The sequence below is a fragment of the Pinus tabuliformis genome, chromosome J (genome assembly GCF_031772625.1).
Source record: "Pinus tabuliformis cultivar Carrire ecotype Pingquan chromosome J, CPIR1, whole genome shotgun sequence".
In the NCBI taxonomy this organism is placed as follows: Eukaryota; Viridiplantae; Streptophyta; class Pinopsida; order Pinales; family Pinaceae; genus Pinus; species Pinus tabuliformis.
The window spans coordinates 286,928,972-286,956,960 of NC_142295.1; the positions used below are offsets into that span (position 1 = coordinate 286,928,972).

General features: G+C 33.3%; 2 pseudogenes; both read left to right on the forward strand.

The window, feature by feature from the left end:
- Nucleotides 1-4,827: 4,827 nt before the first annotated feature.
- Nucleotides 4,828-7,220, forward strand: LOC149226904 (copper-transporting ATPase HMA4-like; annotated as a pseudogene).
- An 11,363-nt stretch (nt 7,221-18,583) lies between these two features.
- On the forward strand, nt 18,584-21,030 carry LOC149226905 (copper-transporting ATPase HMA4-like; annotated as a pseudogene).
- Nucleotides 21,031-27,989: the final 6,959 nt, after the last annotated feature.

The following is a 27,989-nucleotide window of genomic DNA, read 5'->3' on the forward strand; positions in this document are numbered from 1 at the left end:
TTTAATAAAATATTAAAGTTTATTAAAAATAGTTTTTGAATTAAAAATAAAATATATTTTATAACTTTAATAAAATATTATGAAATTTATATTACTTTAAAAAGGACCATAAAAGATAAACAATATTCACTAAAAATAAATAATATTTTTTTCTATATAACTATCTAACACCCTAATAATATTTAATAATAAAGAAAGTGACACATAACTTATGATAAGAAAGCAAAGTGAACCATAACTTACTCAACTACAAATATAATATATAATAATTCAAGTTGATCTATTTTATCCACCTTCTCTTAGATATATTTCTTCACTTTTCATATGGTTATATGGATTATAAGGAAATGGATATTAAACTTTAATTAAAAATTTTGGATAAAAATGTAACCAGACCATTCCTTTTTAATTAATAATTGTTTTTGTTATTAATATACATGGTAGAGAATCTCGTAAATTTAATAAAGTATAATAAAATAATAATTTTATGATGTAAATATCTAACTACTTAATAATATTTTATATACCTAATAAACCTAACTTATTTATAATAAAAAAAAACACAACTTAATTATTTAATAGTGAAGAAAGTGAAAAATAACTTATATATAATATAAAAAAATTAAACGCAACTTAATTATTTAATAACGATATAATAATTCAAGATAGCTTATTAATTTATTCTTAAATATATTTCCATATTTTCATATAAATAATAAAGAAAAGGAGATGGAGATTGAAATTTTAATTAAAAATATTGAAATAAAAATGTAATTTTATAATATTTTTTTTTAAAACATTAAGAGAGATCGAATCTTTTGATATCTATAGTTAAGATTGATTAATATTAGATATTTTTTTATGTGGTATAATAACAAAATTAATATTTTCAAATATTACAATTTTAATATAGAAATATTTATGTAATTAAACATTTTGATATAATCACAAATATTTAATTAAAAAAATATTAAAACATTTTGGAACATGATTTTATTCTTTGTGTTGAATTGTATATAGTTTTTTTATTTAAGTGATTATTTTCATTTATTTTGGATTTGCATTAATATTTTTATTTTTATTTTTATGATTATTTTATTAGAAATATGACATAATTACACATCACCTACATACAAAATTGTAGAATGCACCAATCAACATAATCACTATTTTTATTATCAATTTACATGTAAATAAAATTCTTTTATATAAAAATATTTCAATTCTGATAATAAAAATAAAAAATCTCATAAACTTTACCATAAAAATTATTTTAAATATACTTTTTAAATTAAATAAATTAATTTTAATGTTTTAAAATAAATTGTTTTTTATTTAAAAATAAATAAATTTTAAAATTAAATAAATAATATTAGCATCTAATTGTTTTATTAAAATATCAATGACTTTTATATCAACAAAGAAGAATCATAATCACACATAAAATCTTGATGGTCAATGTTATCCCAAAAAAAATTGAACATGGAACATTTAATGCAATATGATATAAGAAATGTTGAATCCTAAATTTTACGTAAATTAACATTTTCAATCATAATCACATAGAAAATCTTGAGCGCCAATGTTATCGCAAAAAAAAACTGACAATGGAACATTTAACATAATATGATATAGAAAATGTTGAATCTTAAATTTTACAAAAATTAAAATTTTCAAAATGTCTTTAAACCTTTAAAGACAATAATATATTTTATTTATAAATAAATATCATATTTATATTTTTTATAAATAAATAATTTTTTAATTTTATATAAACTAATATTATAATATATATGTAAAAACAATAAAATATTTATTTTTTATTTGATTAAATAAATATTATTTTTTCCATAAATTATATTTAAATGAAAATTAGATTTTTATACCAATTAAACTATTAAACCTTTATATTTGTAATAAAATATTTAAATAGTACTTAATATTAAAATCTAGATGATAAAAATTATATGGTAATACTCATAATTTTATCCTAAAACCATAAGTGAATTGTTTTGATTTTTTCAAATTACCTCTTCTCTTAATCTCGTTTTGTTGCACTCATATCAAATGAGTTTATAACTTTCCCATTTAAAATTTTAAATACTCATTTGTATGTGTTTTATTGGGTTGAAAATGTTAATTAGTTAAATTAAATTAAACGTCTTTTTTACTTTCTTCAAGTGCAAGTTGTTTCAACAAAACAAATGGAATATTTGTATTAATAAATATTTATATTTCATTCACATTGATTTTGCATTTTTTTTGCAAAATATTTAACTAGCAATTGTACCACTTGTTGCAAAGGAAACAATAGCAAAGAAGAAAGAAGTCAAATGTATATGCAATTTTGTTTATTTACTCGCGTTTCTTTTTTATGATATGTTTCTTTTTTATCATATGTTATGTTTATGGGAGATTTCAACTAGGTCTATGTTTATGTCTATGTTATGTTTCAGGGAGATTTCAACCAAGCCAATATTACAAAATATGTTCAAAGTGAAGGTAATGCACAACACTTCACTCCAAAGGATGTATGAAAATTATCTTCATTAAGATTTTGGAACCTTTATAAGTAAATGATTTAAATCAAACATTTCATAACAATTTAATACCATATCACTTTAATTCACAATGGAATGGATAATATTTTTTGTTCATTAGATATTGGTCTAATTTTATGAGGAAAGCTTAGTAGAAAGACTTTAGTAGTAAGTGGAATGTTAATAAACTCCCTCATCATTTTTTCTATGATGTTGTATTTAGTTAATTGTTTATTCTTATCCTTATTTCACTCGTGTAAAGTGTCCAAACTATAAAAGAATGGTATTAGTTTGTTGGTTTTTTGGACTATTATATTTTATCTAACTCAATCGTTTCCATAGCCTCAACTAGGTGTCCATCATTCTCTTTCCATAGTGACTCAATGTCTTCAAATGCACTTCATAAATTTGGTTTAATAAAAGTTAGTGGAAAACCAATATATTTCACTTGGTAGAAAGAAGTGTACATTGGTTGGGATAAAATTGTATTGCTCTTACCATGTGATGATGTCATCTAAATCTTGAATCTTTCTCACCACTTATGAAATCCCCCATTCTAATTGTTATTTGACCATGATGATATTGGCATCATAATCCTTGTTCATGAGAATATCCTTTAAGAAGTCAATGATAAGTGGCACAATTTGTTCCTCACAATTGTGAAAGTAAAGGACAAATTCAGTCACATTATGCTTGAAAACTTTATATTAAGAGTCTTGATTCATGAAATTTTGTATCCTCTCCTTTTGTTGTTTTAATTTGTGTCACCATAAAAAAATGTTTCACCAATAACCTATGTTATTGCTATCTTAGCAATGACATTGCCATTAGGTTTGCTTGCTTAACATTAACCACAACTAAGTTTGTAGTTTCAATTAAAAATTTCATGCCTCCATTCCATTTTTGCTATAGAAGGGAAAGATCCCTAAAAACTATAGATGAATCCTCATCATGAAAGCTAGGAGGTTAAAGATGAAATTGAAAATAAAAATTGTTAAAGTTCTTAGAGATGGGTCACATTTTCCCTAGCAAGAGTCCATTTGCATCACCTATGGTGTTAATCAGGAAGGGTGGTTCATTCATATTTATCATTGATTGTTGAGAGCTTAGCTAGAGGACTATCAAGAACATATATCATATTCCAAGGATTGGTGAGTTGCTACAGTTGCACGATGCCATTATATTCACCAAGATAACTCCAACACAAAAATAGTGAAATTCTATTTTGAAATAAATAATGTTAGTAATTAACTATTCGGTGAGAAATGTAGTATTTTATGGGAAAATTTCCTTGTGATTAATTTCTGGTCATTTCTGAAAATATAATTGTTGAAAGTGTTGGTATGTCCATTTTCAGCAATTACACTAATGCGCATGTCAATTGTGTTGCCAAAATTAATCCCAAGGAACCCGTTGACAAAGTTTGTGTTTTAAGTTGTGGTATCTCTACATCTAATTTACTTCTGGAATTTTTTCTTCTAATTAGTTGTTTTCCATTTTAAATTATTTCCATGTAGATATCCACGATAAGAAATATTAAGGACTATAACTGTCCATATTCATTAAGCAATCATATATATTGTCTAGAAAATCCCAAAGTACATGTTATGCCATCATTACATCAAGAAATACCCCTACCAACCAATGCAAATATGGAAAAAACATGCTAAACTATCATTGCATCAAAACAACCTTCCTCCAACCCAATCAATGCACTGCAAGTACATGAGATCTAAATATTATATGTAGCTTTTCACAATATTTTCTATGTCAATCAGATGAGGTAAGCATTAAATAGCTATGCCCATTACCCCAATTCTCCCTCCATTTGAATAATTTTTCCTTGCTAGAACAAGCTCCACTATGTAATTAGGAGGGGAAAGAAGCTAATCCATCTCTTTGCATGATTTGTTCTTCTTCTCCTCTAGCAATGGCTCAAGCCTCCACAATTCCCCAAACATAGAAGTTGTCAAAGAACATTATTAATCCAAAATATATTACCACTAGGGGATCCATTATGATGTAACCGAATTTCCCATTAAAAGAGCTATTTCTAAAAAAATATTCAATAAATTCAGTTAGGAGCAGAGAATGAATATGGAGTTTGGTGGTTTACATCCATCTTCAATGTTTCTCAAACCCTTAATCTCCCAAATGGAACAATAATAACAAAATGTTGTAAATTTTTCTCAAACATTATATTAGTCACTACATAAATAAGAAGGCATGGCTTGATAGACCATGAATTAATTATTGCATCACTATCTGGGAAGGTATAGATATCACAATGTTAAGTCGAGTAATAGATATCACAATGTGGAAGAGGGAGAAAACAAAAGCAGAATGCAAGGATGACATGAAAACTCCCTTTTTATCGTCCTCATCCATGTGTGTTCCAAGCTATGCTTCTTAGGCTTCACGAGTAGACATAGATGCTTTGGATGTGAGGAAGGCAGCATTCGAGGTGAGAGGTATGGAATGTGCTTCTTGTGCAGGAGCCATAGAAAAAGCTCTCAAAGGCCTTCCTGGGATTAAAGATGCAACTGTGGCTCTTATTCAAAACAAATTTTTAGTATTCTATAGGCCAACCTTCATTGATGTAAGACTAATTTTCCTTCTCAACCTAGCAAACAATAATTTACCCGTGCAAATAAATATTCCTTATTTTTTATTGTCAGAAGACTACAACACCCATATTTCCAAATTCAATGGTCTATTCATTCTAATTTTGTAGTAATACAAAATCAAGATCTAGTAAGGAACTAGGACCACAACAGATTTCCCCTACCAATTTCATAGTTCATCCTGCATCTACACAATTTCCATGTGTAGGAAGTAAGATGTTGTCATCTGTAGAAAGTAAGATGAAGATATCAATTCAATGGTATATGATTCAATGCCTAATCCTGCTAAATAGGGGCCCTGCCACGATCCCATTCCCTTCAGTCTTCAATTTTCATAACAAAGGTTGTACTCCTATATGGTGTAATTGTTTAGTTTGAATGTTATCCAGAAAAATTCCATTAAAGAAGCAATAGACAATGTAGGGTTTGAGGTAAAACTAACAGAGGATGGCACTAAGGATAGTATCATGGTAGTATGTTGTATAAGAATAAGGGGAATGACTTGCACAAGTTGCTCATAATCTATTGAAATTTCACTTGGGAAAATCCAAGGAGTTAAGAAAGCAGTGGTTTCTCTTGCCCTAGAAGAAGCAAAGGTGCACCATGTTCCCAACCAGGTCAATATTGCTCAAATAATTCAAGAAGTTAGAGATGCAGGGTTTGATGCTGACTTAATCAATGCAGGAGATGAGACCAATAAAGTGCATTTAAGATTGGAAGGAGTAAGTTTGAGCAAAGAAGAAAAGTTGTTTGAGATTTCTCTACAGACCTTAGTTGGTGTGAACTCTGTTGAAATGGATTCAAATTCAGATAATGTGAGTATATCATATGACCCAGATCTAAAAAGCCCAAGGTTAATAATCCAGTGCATTCAAAAGACAATCCTGGAACCAAATTATTACAGAGCACACCAATGCAGTCCTCTAGGAAGAAGAGATTGTGACAGACAAGATGAAATTAAATGTTACAAGAAATAATTTCTTTGGAGTTGTGTTTTCTCAGTTCATATCTTCTTTTTATCAATGCTTTTTCCAATGATATCTCCATGGGAGGACCTAAAATTAGTTAACAGGCTGACCCTTGATAACATCCTAAGATGGGTTCTCTGTACTCCCGTACAATTTATCATAGTTCGCAGGTTTTACGTTGGTGCATATCATGCATTACACAGAGGGTCAACAAACATGGATGTGTTGATTGCCTTGGGCACCAATACTGCTTATTTCTATTCAGTCTATACTCTTTTAATATCATTCACTTCTAATGCTTTCAAGGGGTAGGACTTATTTGAAACTAGTGCACTACTAATCACCTTTATTCTTTTGGGGAAATATTTGGAAGCTCTTGCAAAGGGAAAGACCTCAGATGCTAATGAAAAATTGATGGACCTTGCACATGATACTACAATTTGTTAACTTTAGATGATGATGGGAATGTGACCTCAGAGATGGAGATAACTAGTCAACTTATCCAACATAATGACATTATTAGGGTTCTTCAAGATACTAAGGTTCCAATAGATGGGATTGTGATAAGTGGTCAGAGCCATGTTAATCAGAGCATGATCACAGGTGAGACTAGGCTTGTTGCAAAGAGGTATGGGGATAAGGTCATAGACGGAACATGAATGAGAATGGATTTTTTCTTGTTAAAGTCATGCATGTGGGTTTAGAAACTACATTGTCTCAAATTGTACAACTTGTAGAAGTTGCCCAGATGGTTAGAGCACCTGTGCAAAAAACATGCTAATAGGATTTCTAGGTCCTTTGTTCGCTTCATAAGTATATTATCTTGATAAGAAGTTTATTTGTTCCAAGAAAATTTGGAGGGAAATTGGACTTCTGTTGATGGCATTCAGGTTGTTGCAGTTGCTATTATAACCTCGCTTTGTTGGTTCGTTTAAGCGGAAGTTGGGATCTTTCCTCAAACATGGATCCCACCATCGATGAATGGATTTGAGTTGGCATTGCAGTTTGGAATATCAGTACTTGTCATTTCTTGTCCCTGTTCTCTAAGACTTGCAACTCCAAATGTAGTGCTAACTCAACAAGCATAATGTGAAAGTTTTGAAATGCAGCAAAGCGCTGAGAAATCATAACCATGTCTCCATTTTATAGAACGTTGTTCCCCACTGATATCCCAATGATACCAGTGGGAGGAACAAAAGGAACATTGTTGTTATTAACTCAATTTTGTGCTATAGCTAGCTGGTTCATAGATGGAATTTGGGCATTAATAATACCTACAAGTAATCTGATTCATGTGTTAGCAAAGGCTTCAAGAATTGCAGGATATGCTCCATATATTCTCAGGTTTGAAGTAGTTGTACTCTGAGCATGCTTTGAAATAGTTGTATTGTACTAGAAGAAGTGCATAGGGTGGGTGTTCCATCAACTCCTTGAATACTGGGGTCATTGTAATAAAATGCTATGGAGAAAGACTACATTATTTGTGTGGTTGCACAAGCATGGGTACAGGGAAAGTATACATACTTCGTCACCATGTTTTAAATGGAAGAGAAAGAAACATGAAGTACTATAATAAATAGTTGAACCATAAATGATCCATATCTTGAATGATCTTTTGCCAAGAGATATTTGTGTCTACATATTGGATGATGTTTGGAAAGGGTATCTTATGGGAACAAGATGATTGTAATTTTTTTCCTACATCAAGGTGAAACTATATCATCTCAGTCCAATCACTTTGATAAAAATATGTGTCTTGTGCTCAGAACCTTCTTACTGTATCCATATTTTCCCACTTTTGCACCTTGTCTAGCAACATTTTAGTATTTTAGTCCACATACACAATATTGGAGCGACACTAATTGAATTGAAAAGCCATAGTTCAAGAATATAAACACATGTTGATGTTGTTGAGAACCTCCCTTGCCATTGGAGCTGCAAAATGCATTTGGGAAATTGCAGTAACGTTGGGAGCAACCACAGAGACCTGCATAAAAGCAACCACATTCAATAAGATCAAGATTATATATATATTGATCCTGCAATTCTTCAAATCTGTGCTAACACAGGATTTGGGTTACTTGTAGGTTTTAGTAATGATCAAATTCCATCTTTGAACCAACTGGCTATAGCACAGAATTGGGTTAAGAACAACATTTTTCCTTTTGTTCTTGCCACTGATATCATTGGGATCTCAATGGGGAACAAGGTTCTGTTTAGTGGAGATAAGGTTTTAATTTCTCAGCTCCTTCCTCCATTGAAGAACTTACACACTGCCCTTGTTAAGACTTCACTCAATCAACAAATTAGGGTGTCTACACCTCACTCTATGGCCATACTTTCTACATCTGCACCCCCATTTGCTGGAGCACAATTTTGGGCTCTTCAAAATGGATATGACAATGGCTTATGATGTGGACTTGATGCGAACTCAGGTAAGGTAATTCCTACTTTTTTTGCTTGGTCTTAACTAAGATTTCAACCCTTCTCAGAGTTTGTACAAAAATGCCTTAATGTGTTGATCCTGATTGTGGTTTGTTACGAAGGATAGGCAATATGACATAGTTATTAATTGCAATTAGTATGTAGTTGTTATTTCTAATTGAAACTATAAATGAGGCAAAGTGCAGGTCCATCTCTTTCTGCTCCACACCCTGTTGGTCATCCTATTGTAGCTCCTCCTACAGGGAAAGTCTGGAGCATTGCCAAGCTTGGTGTTGATGAAAAATTTCTAAAAGAAAATTTGGACTATGCTTGTGGGCAAGGCATTGACGATATGGGATAGTGAAATATACCTAATAATATTTAATAATGAAGAAAGTGAAACATAATTTATATATAATAATAATAATAATAATAACTCAACTTAATTATTTAATACTGAAGAAAGTCAAACATAACTCATATACAATAAAAAAATTAAACGCACCTTAATTATTTAATAACAAGTATAATATATAATAATTCAAGATAATCTATTTTATTCAAATTTTTTCTTAAATATATTTCCATATTTTCCATATTTTCATATAAAAAATAAAGAAATGGAGATGGAGATTGAAATTTTAATTAAAAATATTGGAATGAAAATTTAATCTTATAACTCATTTCTTTTTAAACATTAAGAGGGATCAAATCTCTTGAGATGCACTCTTAAGATGGATTAATATTAGATGTTTTTTATGTGGCATGGTAACAAAATTAATATTTTCAAATATTACAACTTTGACATGGAAATATTTATGTCATTAAAGATTTTGATATATCCACACATATTTAATTAAAAGAAATATTAAGACATTTTGGAACATAATTTTCGATTCTTTGTGTTGAATTATATATAGTTTTTTAATATACATGATTATTTTCATTTTATTTTGGATAGACATTAATTTTTTTCTTTTTATTTTTATTTTATTGGAGACATGACATAATTACACATCACCTACATACAAGGTTGTAGAATGCGCAAATCAACACAATAACTATTATTATTGTTAATTTACATGTAAATAAAATTCATTTTTATAAAAATATTTCAATTCTAATAATAAAGATAGAGAATCCCATAAAACTTTACCATGAGAATTATTTTTAAAATATATTTTAAATTAAATAAATTAATTTTAATGTTTTAAACTAATATTTTTTTTATTTAAAAAAAATTAATTTCAAAATTAGCATCTTATTTTTTTTATATTAAAATATCAATGACTTTCATATCAACAAAGAACAATTATAATCACACATAAAATCTTGATTGTTAATGTTATCCCCAAAAAAATTGAAAATGGAACATCTATTACAATATGATATAGGAAATTTCTGTATTCAAGCTTTTGTGATCCATAATGAATTAAGCAAAGTCTTTCGGTAGAAATCACATAAGAGAAAGTTTTGGCCAAAGCATTTTGAACCAACAAGTGTGGTTCATCATCATGACCAGATGAAGAGGCAAACCATGGAAAAGGCTTAAATAAAGAGCAATTTAGAGACATAATTTCAAGTAACGGCTATATTTGAACAATAATATTTAAATTATGATATTAATTTACTAATACATTAAAAACAAATATTATTAAGTAATGGCTAGTTTTTGAAAAAAAAAATTAATAATGAGATTATTTTATTAATTTATTAATTTATTAAAAAATATTAATAAGTAATGGCTAGTTTTCCAAAAATAATATTTAAATTAATTTAATAAAACCAAATATTACTAGTTTTTGAAAAAAAATATTTAAATTATGATATTAGTTTATTAATTTATTAAAAACAAATATTAATAAGTAACCACTAATTTTTGAGAAATAATATTTAAATTAATTTAAAAAAAAAAAAAAAAAAAAAGAAGTCAAACTCTAAATGAGGGAAGTAAAAAATTATAAAAACGAGTCAAGGCCCTAATCAAGACAAGATCATTTGATAAATAAAATGAACTAATTTAAAAATAAATAATGGAAAAATAAATAAAATTAAACAAAAATATACACAATTCAAAATATATATATATATATATATATATATATATATATATCCAAAGAAAGTAATCAATAAACAAAATAGGGTCAACAATAAAATATGGGGTTGAAGCCTATTAAACAAATAACAAAAATACTAAAAGGAGTTAAGAATGAATAGGACGATAAAATACATAAAAAACACAAAGGATCAAGAAAATAAACTCTAATGAAGAATAAATCAACAACAAATACTATAAAAAGTACATCAATACCTACATAGATAGACAAACAAACAAAATAAATCCCAAAAAGAAGCCTAAAAAACTAGGAGGAGAGGACAAGGACCCAACTTCTATTAATATTCCAACCATCATCTTTATTCAAATTATTGGGTCTTTTTTCAATTTCTAGGGCCTCCCTCAATTTACAATGATGGAAATGAGTAACCCTAGCAACAGCTTGGGCCTCCTCAATGCAGATGTGATGCTAATATTTTTTGCATGCTCCGCCAAAGCAGAGGAGCAGGCCCTGCCATGCTTGATGTCAGGAGCATGCTCAGGAATCCTTTGATTAATCGAGCGACCAATATCACCAATGTAGAGAGTCCCACAAGAGCATGGGATAACTTAAACACCCTTCATATTCTTGGAGTCTACTGGGTCTTTTACAAATCTAAGGGTCCACTAGAATCCTAAATTTTACACAAATTAACATTTTCAATCATAATCACACGTAAAATCTTGATTGACAATATTATTTAAAAAAAAAAAAAAACCTAAAAATAAATCATTTAATATAATATAATATAAGAAATGTTAAATCCTAAATTTTACACAAATTAATATTTTCAAATATGTGTAAGTATTTAAAGAAAATAATATATTTTATTTATAAATAAATATCGTATTTATAATTTTTATAAACAATTTTTTCCCAATTTTACATAAATTAATATATATATATATATATATATATATATATATATAAATATAAATAAACAATAAAATATTTATTTTTTAATTAATAAAATAAATATCATTATTTTCATAAACCATATTTAAATGAAAATTAGATTTTTTTTTTTAAACCAGATTTTTACTCAAATTAAACTATTAAGTAATCCTTTATATTTATAATAAAATATTTAAAGAATACTTAATATTAAAACCTAGATAATAAAAATTATATTGTAATACATGTAATTCTATCCTAAAACCATAAGTGAATTGTTTTGATTTTTCCAAATTCAGATTCCTCCTCTTAATCTTGTTTTGTGACACTCGTATCAAATGAGTTTATAACTTTCACATATACAATTAATTAATTAATTATATATATATATATATATATATATATATATATATATATATATATATATATTAATTATATTACATAAATACATTATAATCAAAATTTAACATAATTATGAATTTAATATTTTGGTACAAATTAAATGTATTTTTTATTTTCTTCAAGTGCAAGTTGCTTGGACAAAAGAAATAGATTATTTGTATCAATAAATATTTTTATTTGATTCATGTTGATTTTGCATTCTTTTGCAAAAATATTTAACTAGCAATTGCACCACATGTTGCAAAGGAAATAATAGCAGAGAAGAAATAAGTCAGATTTATATGCAATTTTGTTTCTTTACTAGCGTTTATTTTTTTATCATATGTCATGTTTAAGGGAGATTTCAACCAGGCCAATATTTCAAAATATGTTGAAAGTGAATATAATGCACAACACTTCACTCCAAAGGATTTATGAAAATTATCTTCATTAAGATTATGGAACCTTTATAAGTAAATTATTTAAATCAAACATTTCATAACAAACTAATCTCATATCACCTTAATTCACAATGCAATGTATAATATTTTTTGTTCATTAAATATTGGTCTAATTTTATGAGGAAAGCTTAATAGAAAGACTTTAGTAGTAAGGGGAACATTAATAAACTCCCCCATCATTTGTTATATGATTTTGTTAATTTAGTTACTTATTGCTTCTTATCCTTATTTCACTCGTGTAAAATGTCCAAACTATAAAATAATGGTATTAGTTTGTTGGTTTTTTGGACTATTATATTTTATCTAACTCAATCATTTCCATAGCCTCAACTAGGTGTCCACCATTCTCTTTCCATAGTGACTCAACAATAAGTGTCACAATTTGTTCCTCACAATTGTTAAAGTAAAGGACAAATTCATTCACATTATGCTTGAAAACTTTATACTAAGAGTCTTGATTCATGAAATTTTGTATCCTCCCCTTTTGTTGTTTTAATTTGTGTCATCTCAAAAAAATGTTTCACCAATAACCTATGTTATTGCTATCTTAGCACTAACATTGCCAATAGGTTTGCTTGCTTGACATTAACCACAACTAAATTTGTAGTTTCAATTGCAAATTTCATGCCTCCATTCCATTTTTGCTATAGATGACAAAGATCCCTAAAATCTATAGATGAATCATCATCATGAAAGCTAGGAGGTTAAACATGAAATTGAAAAAAAATTGTTGAAGTTCTCGGAGATGGGTCGCATTTTCACTATCAAGAGTCCATTTGCATCACCTATGGTGTTAATTAGGAAGGGTCGTTAATTTAGATGGATCATTGATTGTTGAGAGCTTAGCTAGAGGACTATCAAGAACAGATATCATATTCCAAAGATTGGTGAATTGCTATAGTTGCATGATGCCATTATATTCACCAAGATAACTCCAACACAAAATTAATGAAATTGTATTTTGAAATAAATAATGTTAGAAATTAATTATTCAGCCAGAAATGTAGTATTTTATGGGAAAATTTCCTTGTGATTAATTTCTGGTCATTTTTGAAAATATAATTGTTGAAAGTTTTGGTATGCCCACTTTCAGCAATTTCATTGTTGCACATGTCAGTTGCATTGCGAAAATTAATCCCAAGGAACATCTTGACAAAGTTTGTGTTTTAAGTTGTGGTGTCTCTACAGCTAATTTACTTCCATATTTTTTTTCTAATCATCCGTTTTCGATTTTAAATTATCTCCATATACATATCCATGATGAGAAATATTAAGGACTATAATTGTCCATATTCACTAAGCAGTTACATATATTATCTATAAAATACCAAAATACATGTCATGCCATCATTACATCAAGAAGGTCCCCATACCAACCAATTCAAATATGGAAAAAACTTGCTAAACTATCATTGCATCAAAACAACCTTCCTCCAACCCAAACAATGTACTACAAGTACATGAGATATAAATCTTATATGTAGCTTTTCACAATATTTTATATGTCAATCAGATGTTGTAAGCATTAAATAGTTATGCCCATTACCCCAATGCTCCCTCCATTTGAATAATTTTGCCTTGCTGGAACAAGCTCCACTATGTAATTAGCATGGGAAAGAAGCCAAGCCATCTCTCTACACCATTTGGTCTTCCTCTCCTCTAGCAATGGCTCAATCCTCCATAGTTCTCCAAACATAGAAGTCGTCAAAGAACATTTTTAAGCCAAACTATATTACCACTAAGGGATCCATTATGATGTAACCTAATTTCCTATTCAAAGAGGCATTTCTAAAACAAATTCAATAAATTCAGTTAGGAGCAGAGAATGAACACAGATTTTGGTGGTTTACATCCATCTTCAATGTTTTCTCAAACCCTTAATCTCCTAAATGGAACAATAATAACAAAATGTTGTAAATTTTTCTCAAACATTATATTAGTCACTACATAAACAGGAAGGCATGGCTTGACAGGCCATGAATTAATTACTACATCACTATCTATGAAGGTATAGATATCACAATGTTAAGTCGAGTAATAGATATCACAATGTTGGAGAGGGAGAAATCGAAGGCAGAATGCAAGAATGACTTGAAAACTCCCTTTTTATCGTCCTCATTGTTATCCTCCACAATGTCCGAGGCCGAGAGGAGATCGACGAAGGTAACCATAGAACAAGTTTTCAGTTTGGTAGCTAACCCTACCAAACTAGAGAGGGATCTCTCTATGATCACAACCAATGAATTGTCTAGAAAAGGAATATATTTTAGGCTAGGTATGCTAGGATCAGGTAGGTCTTGAAAGTTTTAGAGTTTTGATGTTGGATAAGTGATGAAAACCAGGTTTCTAGGTCAAAGGATCAAATGGTTACAGCAACAAAGATATGGAGGAGCAAGGTAGCGATAATTCTATGACAAATTTAGGGTTTGTCGATGTAGTGTGGTGTTTGAAAGATGCAGAAGGGTCTTAATCAGCATGAGCACATGAATTCATTAAACATGAAGGAAATTAACACATAATAATATTCCCATTAAAAAAGAGCTTCATGCAAAGAATTCTGTTTATAAACTTTTAGGAAAACCACTAAAGAACTGATGAATGGAAAGATAAGGTGAATATATTTCATATAAAGCTATAACAGAGAAAAAAAACATCACAAACTTACTGCACATGAATTCCTAGATAATAGCTGCAAACTGCATCCTTTGATTTCCTAAAAATGTTCAACTACAAGATATAATAGTTCTCCCCTCTGATGTCCAACCTGTTCTATGACTGAGAAAATGATACATAAAGATGAAAACAACATATTCTTTCTCTCATAGGTCGAATCCATGAGCATAGGAACTACTCCATGAGGTGTTCCAACCAAAACCCTAAGGACTAGGGAGGTTAAAACAACTCCTCCAGTTAACCTTGACTCCAACCACTCTCATAAATGAGGCTAAATTTACATCAAAACAACTTTAACAAGACTAATTACCCACTATTACATCATATTTACACTAGGATTAATTAATTACATCATAGAAATCTGAATCCAACTGACCAAACTGGATAAAAACTACCACAAACAAAAACGCAACGAATTTATGAGAAAACGCAACGAAATTGGAAAAACTAGTCTTTGAAGGCCTTCCTGAAGTCCAAATCCAGACCTTCATAGCTCATTGGAACACTGAGGATGACCGCTACAAAATGGACTCTTTAAGAGCTCAAAAAGGTTACTCCTAGCCCATCAAAAATGCATTCTCCCACAAGTACTATGGAAAACACACTGTGGCCTACATCAGGGTGGCAGAAAGGTGGTTTTTTATGGTTTTTTTACTTTTTCACCTGTTAAAATTTGTCAAAAGTATGTTCCCCTCAAGGAAAAAATGATGTATGGACCATGAGGAATCTAGAAATGCAAACCAAACTTCATTTGGAGCTCCCCAACTAAAGTGCAGCATGGGGCATGTTGCGTTTTCTCCTCTATGATTGTGCTAAAATATGCAAAAATTCTCAAAAAACTAAATTTCCTCCAAAACTCTTCAAAATTGGTATGTGAGGTCACCAAGTGGTATTCTATGCTATGAGGGAGGAATCAACAAGAAAATCTAACTTTTCCTACTCTTTTTTCTTGATTAGGGTTTCATTGAGCTTCTCCTTCAATTGCTTGATCTTAACCCTAGAAATAATGTTTCTTGTGTAATAATGGGAAGCCATGTGTTTATACAATCTTTTGTCTCTGTTAACCCTCCTTAGAAGCTTATCCAAGTGACAATTTACCTTGTCAAGCCAAAATTCCCTATCTTCATTTATTTCTGCTTCAATTAGGTCAACAAAAGTCATCTACTCTCTTTGTTATTGAAGTGATCTTTTGAGGCCTTTGGTCCTTGGCATTTTCCTTGTCACTTTCTCTTAATGTTCCTCTAAAACTTCTGCATCCATCACTGCCTTTCCCTTGACATCCTCTTTACCAACATCAACCCCATACTTTTCCAAAAGTAGTTGCTTTACCTTCAATTGTTGATTTTCCTTCTCTAGAAATGAAATCATGAAGTTTGCCTTTGATAAACTGTCCTTGAGATTTTCTATCTCGACATATTTCTCCTTTATGACCTACTCCATTGTTTTATCCTCCTTACTAGCCTCCAAGTCAACCATGTCAATGTCAAGATGACAAGTTTCCTCATGCTATGATTGTAATCCATGTTTTGTAGATGTTGCTGATGTGAGCTTGGCCCCTTCCACATGATGTGGAGTAAACACAAGCCTCTTTCCCTTTTGATAAGTCTGAGTTACTTCAGGCCTAGATATCTTCTCAACTAAAGTTCTCTTTGAAGAACTACCTTTCACATGCTTAGGTGGGGCTGATGATGTACTTGGGCTTGCTGGTTGACTAGTAGAAGACAATAAAACATCTGATTGAATGAAAGTTTCCCAAGTGATATTATTCTGATTCAACTGATGCAGTACAATAATCTTGATGAGGGCATGGTGGAAAAGGCTCTTTTCATGGTCACTCTACCTATGTTGCACCTTTTCTGCCATCTTAGCCAGACTTTTATATAGGTAATATGCTAGGTTTAGTGGCTTTACTCCATTGAAATGCATGAGTAATTTGACATGGTATTTGCACAACCTTGAGAATCTGTCTTCACATGTAAAGTATTTCATTATGACCTTCATCAATGGAGAAAAATTGTCAAGGAGCTATGTAAAAGGAAAAACTTTCTTAATGGTTTGTCTATAGTGGATTTTGATGAAGGGTTGAAAGTTTTGCAGGACCAAATCTAAGTTCTTAAGCCATTTTTCTCCATTATTAGGTATCCCTATGGCTATTGCTATGATCTCAGTTGAAATAGTGAATTTGACACCTACAATAATAACCTTATCCCTCCTCAAATGAGTGGCAAACAGACTAATCAATTTATCATGGTATTTGACCCTTTCAACCAACTCACAAAACCCTATTTAACATTCTGCATTCTCAAAGCACTACTTGGACAATGGGGAAGAGATCAGCTCCTCAGTTTTTAGTGGTTCATACCTCAAGATTTTACCTCCTTTGTTATAGGTTTTCTTCTCCTCCTCCATTTGACTGTTTTGTAAGTGAAACCCTAGTTAGGAAAATAGGAAATTGGAAAGATGTGATGGGATGGAGGGTTTAGGGAAGGGGAAGAGGGGTCAGAAAATTTAGGGAGGTGGGCAGGGGTGTTAGGGAACCCTAGGAAGTGGAATGAGATAAAATGAGCAGAGGGTATGGTCTAGGGAATTAAAACATAGTCAACTAATGAAATAGAGAGAAACGCAGCGAAGGTAGCAAAATAGGTTTTGCATCATGAAATCAAATGAAACAAGGCTATAGAGAGATGAGGAGTGTTCAATTTACTTGCAAGAGGTTAATAGATACTTGCATTTTCTTAAAAAACCTTTCAAAACCAGTATTAGGGCTTGAAACAAGAAAACACATCGAAATTACAACAAAACGCAATGAAAATGAGAAAAAGCAATGAATGGTTCTAGAAAACGCAGCGAAATGCAAGGAAAACGCTGCGAAAACACAACGAAATGGTTCTGATGACCCTTGGGAGTGTTTTTACCTCTGAAAATGTTGAGAAACTGTCTTTTTTTGGATGAGAGCTTATTTGGCAATGAACATAAGGGTGAGAGGTGGAATGAAGTGGTATTTATAGGCTATAGAACTCAACTTTATAATGGTAGGGTGGCCAGCCATAATTTTCATATTTCTTTTGATAAAACTATGTAACTTGGAAATTTTACATGCAGCTTTGAAACATAACTTATTACATCATTTTAAAGTGAATTACACTGAGAAACATAACTCTTTGATCAAAACCTGCCACTACTCCTTCATTTCCCGGTTTATTGAATGAAATGATAGTTTTGATGACTCTAACCCTAATGGCCTATTGGAGACACTGAGTTGAATGAAGACCATGGTGACATGACTGAGATGATGATGATTATTTTTTTAATCATGGCACATCCAAGTGAGTGATGGAAGTGACCAGAACATGAAAATCTTGAAGGAGTAGCAATAGACCTAGACACACTAGCCAGTGACCAAATTTTATTCTGAAAACCTAGTGACATGATAAAATTTGACTTGAGACTGCTAACAAAACTTGGTAAAAGCATATTTGATCACTAGTGACATGCATAATTGATTGACACTAACACTCATCCATGTGTGTTCCAAGCTATGCTTCTTGGGCTTCACGAGCAGACATAGATGCTTTGGATGTGAGGAAGGCGACATTCAAGTTGAGAGGTATGGAATGTGCTTCTTATGCAGGAGCCATACAAAAAGCTCTCAAAGGCATTCCCAGGATTAAAGATACAATTGTAGCTCTTATTCAAAACAAAGTTTTAGTATTCTACAGGGAAGCCTTCATTGATGTAAGACTGATTTTCCTTCTCAACCTAGAAGACAATAATTTACCCATGCCAATAAATATTCCTTATTTTTTACTGTTAGAAGTCTACAAGACCTATATTTGCAAATTCTATGGTCTATTCATTCTAATTTTGTAGTAATATAGAATGAAGATCTAGTAAGGAACTAGGACCACAATAGATTTCCCTTACCATTTTCACATAATCATATATAGGGACAGCAGTATTCATTTTAATTTTGTACTAATACAGAATCAAGATCTAGTAAGGAACTAGGAACCCAACATATTCCCCCTGCCATTTTCATAGAATCATGTATAGGAGCCCAATATTATATTGCTTCATAGTTCATCCTGTATCTACACAATTGCCATGTGTAGGAAGTAAGATGTTTCTAGGTGTAGAAAGTAAGATGAATACAAAATTTCAATGGTATATGATTCAATGCCCAATCCTGCTAAATAGAGGCTCTGCCACGATCCCTTTCCCTTGAGTCTTAAATTTTCATAGAAAAGGTTGTACTCCTATATGGTGTAATTGTTTAGTTTGAATGTTATGCAAAAAAATTCCATTAAAGAAGCAATAGAAGATGTAGGGTTTGAGGTAAAACTAACAGAGGATGACATTGAGGATAGTACCATGGCAATATGTTGTATAAGAATCAGGAGAATGAATTGCACAAGTTGCTCATAATATATTGAAACTGCACTTGGGAAAATCTGAGGAGTCAAGAAAGTAGTGGTTTCTCTTGCCCTAGAAGAAGCAAAGGTGCACTATGATCCCAAGCAGGGAAATATTGCTCAAATAATTCAAGAAGTTAGAGATGCAGGGTTTGAGCCTGACCTAATCAATGCAGGAGATGAGACCAATAAATTTCATTTAATATTGGAAGGAGTAAATTTCAACAAAGAAGAAAAGTTGATTGAGATTTCTCTATAGTGCTTAGTTGGTGTCAACTCTGCTGAAATGGATTCAAATTTAGACAATGTGTGTATCATATGACCCAAATCTAACAGGCCCAAAGTCAATAATACAGCGCATTCAACAGATAGGCCTGGAACCAAATTATTACAGAACATGCCTATGCAGTCCTCTAGGAAGAAGAGATTGTGACAGACAAGATGAAATTAAATGTTACAAGAAATACTTTCTTTGGAGTTGTGTTTTCTCAGTTCATGTATTCTTTTTATCAATGGTTTTTCCAATGATATCTCCATGGGCGGACCTAAAATTAGTTAACAAGCTGACCCTTGATAACATACTAAGATGGGTTCTCTATACTCCCTTACAATTTATCATAGGTCACATGTTTTATGTTGGTGCATATCATGCGTTACACAGAGGCTCAGCAAACATAGATGTGTTGATTGCCTTGGGAACGAATGCTGCTTATTTCTACTCAGTCTATACTCTTTTAAAATTACTCACTTCTAATGCTTTCAAGGGGTAGGATGTCTTTGAATTAGTGCACTACTAATCTCTTTTATTCTTTTCGAGAAATATTTGGAATCTCTTGAAAAGGGAAAGACCTCAGATGCTATTACAAAATTTAGGGACCTTGCACCTGATACTATAATGTTGTTAACTTTAGATGATGATGGGAATGTGACCTCAGAGATGGAGATAGGCAGTCAACTTATGCAATGTAATGAAATTATTAGGGTTGTTCCAGGTGCTAAGGTTCCAAAAGATGGGATTGTGATTAGAGGTCGGAGCCATGTTAATGAGAGCAGGATCACAGGTGAGGCCAGTCTTGTTGCAAAGAGGTATGGGGATAAGGTCATAGGAAGAACCATGAATGAGAATGGATTTTTTCTTATTAAAGTCATGCATGTGCATTTAGAAACTGCATTATCTCAAATTTTACAACTTGTAGAGGCTGCCTAGATGGTTACAGAACTTGTGCAAAAAATTGTTGACAGGATTTCTAGGTTCTTTGTTCCCTTCGTAAGTATATTATCTTGACAAGCAGTTTATTTATTCCAAGAAAATTTGGAGGGAAATTATACTTCTGATGATCGCATTCATGTGGTTGTAGCTACTATTATAACCTGGCTTGGTTGGTTCGTCTCTTGGGAATTTGGGATCTTTCCTCAAACATGGATCCTGACATCGATGCATGAATTTCAGTTGGCACTGCAGTTTGGAATATCATTGCTTGACCCTGTGCTATGAGACTTGCAACTCCAACTGCAGTTCCAACTCAACAAGTGCAGTGTGAAAGTTTTGTAATGTAGCAAGGCGCTGAGAAATCATAACCCTATATCCACTGAACAAAACCTCGTTCCCCACTGATATGCCAATGATACCAATGGAAAGAACAAAAGGAACAATGTTGTTCATAACTCAATTTTGTGTTATAGCTAGCTAGTTCAGAGATGGGATTTGGTCATTAATAATACCTACAAGTAACCTGATTCCTATGTTAGCAAAGGCTTGAAGAATTGCAGGATATGATCCATATATTCTTAGGTTTGAAATAGTTGTACACTAAACATGCTTTTAAATAGTTGTACTGCACTGGAAGAAGTGCATAGGGTGGGTGTTCTATCAACTCCTTGAATATTGGGGTAATTGTAATAAAATGCTATGTAGAAAGACTACATTATTTGTGTTTTTGGCCAAGCATGGACACAGGGAAAGTATACACACTTTGTTACCCTATTTTAAATGGAAGAGAAAGAAACATGAAGTAATATAATAAATAGTGGAACCATAAATGATCCATATCTTGATTGATATTTTCCCAAGAGATATTTGTGTCTACATATTGGATGATGTTTGCAAAGGACATATTATGGGAACAAGACGATTGCAATTTTTTCCCTACATCAAGGTGAATCTATATCAACTCAGTGTAATCACTTTGATAAGAAGAAGTGTCATGTTCTCAGAACCTTCTTACCGTATCCATATTTTCCCACCTTTTCACCTTGTATGGCAACATTTTAGTATTTTATTCCACAGGCACAATCTTGGGGCGACAGTGATTGAATTGAAAAGCCTTAGTATAAGCATATAAACACATGTTGATGTTGTTGAGAACCACCCCTACCATTGGAACTGCAAAATGAATTTGGAAAATGGCAGTAACTTTGGGAGCCACCACAAAGACCTGCATATAAGCAACCACATTCAATAAGATCAAGATTATATATATATATTGATCCTGCAATTCTTCAAACCTTTGCTAACACATGATTTGGGTTGCTTGTAGGTTTTAGTAATGACCAAATCCCATCTCTGAACCAACTGGCTGTAGCATAGAATTAGGTTAAGAACAACATTTTCCTTTTGTTCTTGCCACTGATATCATTGGGATCTCAATGGGGAACGAGGTGATGTTCAGTGCAGATAAGGTTTTGGTTTCTCAGCTCCTTCCTGCATTGAAGAATTTACACACTGCCCTTATTGAGGCTTCACTTGATCAGCAAATTAGCGCATCTACACCTCACTCTATGGCCATACTTTCTACATCTGCACCCCCATCTGATGGAGCGCAATTTTGGGCTCTTCAAAATGGATATGATAATGGATTATGATGTGGGCATGATGCGATCTTGGGTAGGGGAATTCCTACTATTTTTTCTTGGTCTTGACTGGGAGTTCAACCCTTCTCAGACTTTGTACATAAATGCCTTACTATATTGGTCATGATTGTGGTTTGTTATGAAGGATAGGCAGTATGAGATAGTTATCATTTGCAATTAGTCTATAGTTGTTATTTCTAATTGAAACTATAAATGAGGCAAAGTGCAGATCCATCTCTTGCTGCTCCACACCCTGTTGGCCGTCCTGTTGTAGCTCCTCCTACAAGGAAAGTTTGGAGCATTGCTAACCCCAATGTTGATGAAAAATCTCTGAAAGAAAATTTGGACTATGCTTGTGGGCAGGGCATTGACTGTAGGCCTATTCAACAAGTGACATTGGCCTTCTTTTGAAGAAGTGTGACAAAAACAAGTAAACCTCAGACAAATTCCCCGGTTTATTGAAAAATAAACAATGTCAGTACTCAGACCCAATTAGATTACATTCCTTGAGAACGCCCTCCTTGACCATTATTCAACCAATTTTAAGAGAAATGGTGGCAATGACGGCTCCTCAGCAATTATTTAGCAAACTTTGAGAGTAATGGAATCTCTGAGTGAATGGTTGGCGAGAGAAATGTTTTGAGCCACTTATTCCCTTACCGCAGAGCTTTGTCGAGACATGAGACCTTGTTTATCGGTTGGAGGATGATATTGAAATCATCGGGGAGGTCAGAGATGATGTTTTCACATGAAATACGTGTTCGTACATGACAGACTCTATACTCAAAAACCCTAAAGCTTGAAACACGAAGCAAAGAAGCTATGGTCGGTAGGTTATGAAGATCTGAGACCGTTCCTTCCAACTACTTTCACTTGTGATGATCCAATGACTTAACATCTTTCAATCTTCTAACATATAATCTAAAGGTGGAAAGTGATGACAGATAGGCAGAGGGGGGGTGGAGCCCCCCCTTTGTTGTGCCAATTGCGTAGCGGGGGGTCACAAGGGGTTTGAGAGGTGCAGCTAACCCACTCTATGGGGTTCGGCAGCGCCCCGGAAAATTTTGGTTTTGGACCCTATGTTAGATTGGGCAGACCCACCTACGGTTTTGTGCATGATATTCGCACATGGTTTTGGACGCGATGATTTTTAGTCCATGGTTTTGGACGCGATGGTTTTCAGTCCATGGTTTTGGACGCGATGGTTTTCGGTCGATGGTATTGGATGCTTTGGCATGTATAAATATGTATTGTAACATTGAAAGAAACATAATGAAAAATCAAGTTGGTAGTCTCGGTTTTGGGATCCAGGGGAAAATCTCTGTGTATATGTGTTTTATGTGTTACGCTCTCTCATTGTTTATTTTCTGTGTTTTATAATTTGTATCCAGGTAATTTCTGTATGGGGTTAAGACCTACATTTGGTATCAGAGCCATTTTGGCTTCAAGGGGACGCCTTTGTTGCTGAGGGGTTTTTCTCGGGCCTGTGGTAGACCCTGTTCAATGGGAGATCTAAGAGATCGATTTTGGTGGTGAAAGAAGATGGCGAGCAGTAGAAAGATAAAGATCGAGAAATTTAATGGTCAAAGTTTTGAGTTGTGGAAACTCAAGATGGAGGATCTGTTGGTGGATAAGGATCAGTGGATCGCGGTAGATCCAATTACTAAACCAACAGGAGTGTCCGATGAAGAATGGAAGAAGTTGGATCGGAAGGCAAAGAGCACAATACGATTATGTGTCTCATATTCAGTATTGATAAATGTATCAGGCGAAGCCATAGCGAAGGCATTGTGGGACAAGTTAGGGACTTTGTACCAATCTAAGTCTTTGGTGAATAAACCGTTCCTGCGAAAAAAAATGTATAACTTGAGGATGAAAGATGGAGACTCGGTGACAGAGCATCTGAATGCATTTAATATTGTGGTAAGTCAGCTAGAATTTGTTGATATTAAAATTTCAGATGAAGATAAGTGCATCAGTTTGTTTTGTTCTCCACCAGATTCATGGGATAGTCTGGTTATTGCAATAGGTAGCAATACAACTGCCTTGCAGTTTGATGAAATAGTCTCATCCTTGCTGACGGAGGAGATGAGACAGAAAAATATGGAGAGCCGGAATGGTGATGCCTTGTCTATATGGGGACGGTCCCAAAACAGAAACAAAAATAATTCATCGAGTGGGAGATCTAAATCTAAAGGGAGATCTAAATCTCTAGGAAAACCTGTAAAGGTGGTGTACTGGAAATGTGGAAAGGAAGGGCACTACAAAAGGGATTGTAAATCTAAAGCTCCTGATAAAGGAAAGGGATCTGATGATGCTCCTTCTGTAGAGGCGAAAACCACCTCAGATGAAGGTGGGGATGTGTAATTGGCTTCATCAAGTACACATGTGGATCATGAGGCATGGTTGATTGACTAAGGTGCATCTTTTCACTTCACTCCCCATAGAGAGTGGTTCTGCGAGTATGAGAATTACGATGGTGGTGATGTCTTCTTAGGAGATGATAGGAAGGCTAGAATCGTTGGTCGCGGAAAAGTAAAGTTGAAGTTGCAAGGTGGAAGGGTTAGAACACTTCCGGGTGTTCTGCATATTCCTGCATTGGCCAGTAATCTGATTTCTGTAAGCAAGTTGGATGATGCAAGTGTAAAAATAGTGTTCGAGAAGGACACCTGCAAGATGGTTCGAGGAGCACTAGTATTAATGTGGGGAGTTTGGATTGGTACTCTGTACAAGCTGCAAGATAGCATGGTTGTTGATGGGTGCAACAGTTCTATGGTTCTTGAGAGTGGAGCAGAAAATCTAGTGGTCTCTGGAGAGAAGACCATGTTGTGGCATTAAAGGCTTGGACATATTGGAGAGAAGGGCCTTTGAATACTTCATGGTAAAGGTATGGTAGAAGATATGAGTAATAGCTCTCTGGATTTTGATTTCTGTGAAAATTGTGTATATGGGAAGTAGAATCGGGTGGGTTTCCCCTCTGGTGGTAAGAGGGCGAAACAAATAATAGAGCTTGTGCATAGTGATGTGTTTGGACCTGTGAAGGTTCCATCACTGGGTAAGTCTGTGTACTATGTATCATTTATAGATGACTTCTCAGGGAATACATGGATATATTTCTTTAAGAAGAAATCTAAAGTCTTTGACAGGTTTAAAGAATTTAAGGCTTTGGTGGAAACCCAGACAGAAAATAAGATAAAGGTGTTGAGAACAGATAACGGTGTAGAGTTTTGCAGTAAGGAATTTGAAGAATTCTATAAGAAGAGTGGTATAACACAACAGAAGACTACTCCATATACACCTCAGCAAAATAGAGTTGCAGAAAGAATGAACAAGACATTGATAGAAAGGGCAAGAAGCATGCTCAGTGTTGCCGGGTTATGACATGAATTCTGGGCAGAGGCGGTGGAGACTACATGTTACCTGGTCAACGGGTCACCTTCATCAGCATTGGAGGATAAGACTCCACAAGAGGTATGGATTGGTAAGAAACCCTCTCTTTCACATCTAAGGGTATTTATATGTGATGCATATGTACATGTTCTAATGGAGAAAATAACAAAGTTGGATAGTAAATCGGAAAAGTGCATATTTATTGGGTATAAGGATGGTTTAAAGGGTTATAAGTTTTGGAATCCAGTAACAAGGAAGGTTGTGTACAGCTGAGATGTGGTGTTCAGAGAGGTCAAAGATGTTATTAAACATGAATTCCAACCAAAGGAACCTGAGAAGATAGAGTTTGAGCTAAAGGAGGAAGAGTTAGACTCAACAATAGAGGAGGAATCAGAAGATTAAGAGCCACAAACTTCGGGTGTAGGAAGATCAATTCAAGAAAGAAGGTAGCCAGAAAGGTAGAGTCCATCTTCTTTCTGTTCAAATTTTGCTTTATATATTGCTGATGATGATCCCAGAACTGTGAAGGAAGCAGTAGATTCAGAGGATGGAAAACTATGGAAAGAGGCCATGGTTGATGAAATGGCATCTTTACACAAAAATGAGGCTTGGGATCTGGTGGAGTTGTCGACTAGAAGGAAACCCATTGGCAACAAATGGGTGTTCAAGAAGAAGACAAATGCAGTAGGAAATGTGGAGAAATACAAAGCTCGATTGGTAGCAAAAGGTTATTCCCAGGTGCCGGGAATTGATTTTGGTGATATTTTTTCTCCTGTTGCCAAGGTAACTTCTATTAGATTACTGTTATCTGTTGTTGCTGCTTTTGATTTTGAGGTAGAACAGATGGATGTGAAGACAACATTTCTTCACAGGGATCTAGAAGAGGAGATCTACATGAAGCAACCTAAAGGTTTTGTAGTGAAGGGTAAGAAAGAACTGGTATGCAAGTTAAAGAAGTCTCTGTATGGGTTAAAAAAAACACCAAGGATGTGGTATCAGAAATTTGATACATTTATACGGGGACTTGGCTTCACCAGAAGCAAAGCAGATCACTGTGTGTATTTTAAATTAATTGGTGACCGTGTTAGTTATCTGGTCTTGTATGTGGATGATATGTTGCTGGTTGGAAATGACAAAGAAATTATCCAGGATTTGAAGATCCAATTGTCCTCCAAATTCGACATGAAATATCTTAGTGGTGCAAACTATATTTTGGGCATGTAAATTAAAAGAGATCGAGAAAAGAGGAAGCTCTGGTTAAACTAGAGGAAGTATGTCGAGACAATACTGCAGAGTTTTAATATGCAGAATAGTAGACCAGTGAAGGTTCTTATTCCTGTAGGTGTAAAGTTATCTGTTGAACAGTGTTCCAAGACACAAGAATAGGAAAAGGACATGTCCCATGTTCCATATGCAAGTGTAGTCAGTAGCCTGATGTATGCAATGGTTTGTACTAGACCAGACATTGCACATGCAGTGGGAGTATTGAGCAGGTTTATGTCAAAACCAAGAAAGGAGCATTAGACAGCAGTGAAGAGGGTTTTCAGGTATTTGCATGGCACTAGTGATTATGGTTTGTGCTACCAAGGAAGACCAAGATTAGACAGAGTGTTGGATATTCGTGGCTTTGTTGATGGAGACCGGGCTAGAGATCTGGATCAGAGAAGATCTACAAGTGGGTATGTGTTTAACCTATTTGGAGGTGCAGTCAGTTGGATGAATAAGAAACAATCTGTAGTAGCACTATCAACTACAAAGGAAGAATACATGGCAGCCACTCATGCAAGCAAGGAAGCAATTTGGTTGCAGAGATTGTGTTCAAGTATGGGGTTAGTACAGGGAACTATAAGGATAGACTGTGACAACCAAAATGCAATTTTCTTTGCAAAGAACCTTGCATATCATTCAAAGACAAAGCACATTGATGTTCAGTATCACTTTGTGAGGGATATGATAGAAGACAAAAAAGGTGTTGTTGGTAAAGGTGGACACTTTGAAGAATACTGCAGATGCATTAACAAAATCTGTGAGCTCTGAGAAGTTCTCTTGGTGTAGAGAAACAATGGGACTTGCAGGGCTGGATAAATGAATAAGCTCTCTTGTGGCCCCCTATGGAAAGAAAACAACAAGTGGAGAATGTTGGATTGTGTTATATTCCTTCCACGACTAGCCCACATAGTGAACCGGGGGGTTGGGGGGGCGGAGCCCCCCCTTCGTTATGCCGATTGCGTAGCAGGGGGGTCACAGGGAGTTTGAGGGGTGCAAGTAACCCTACT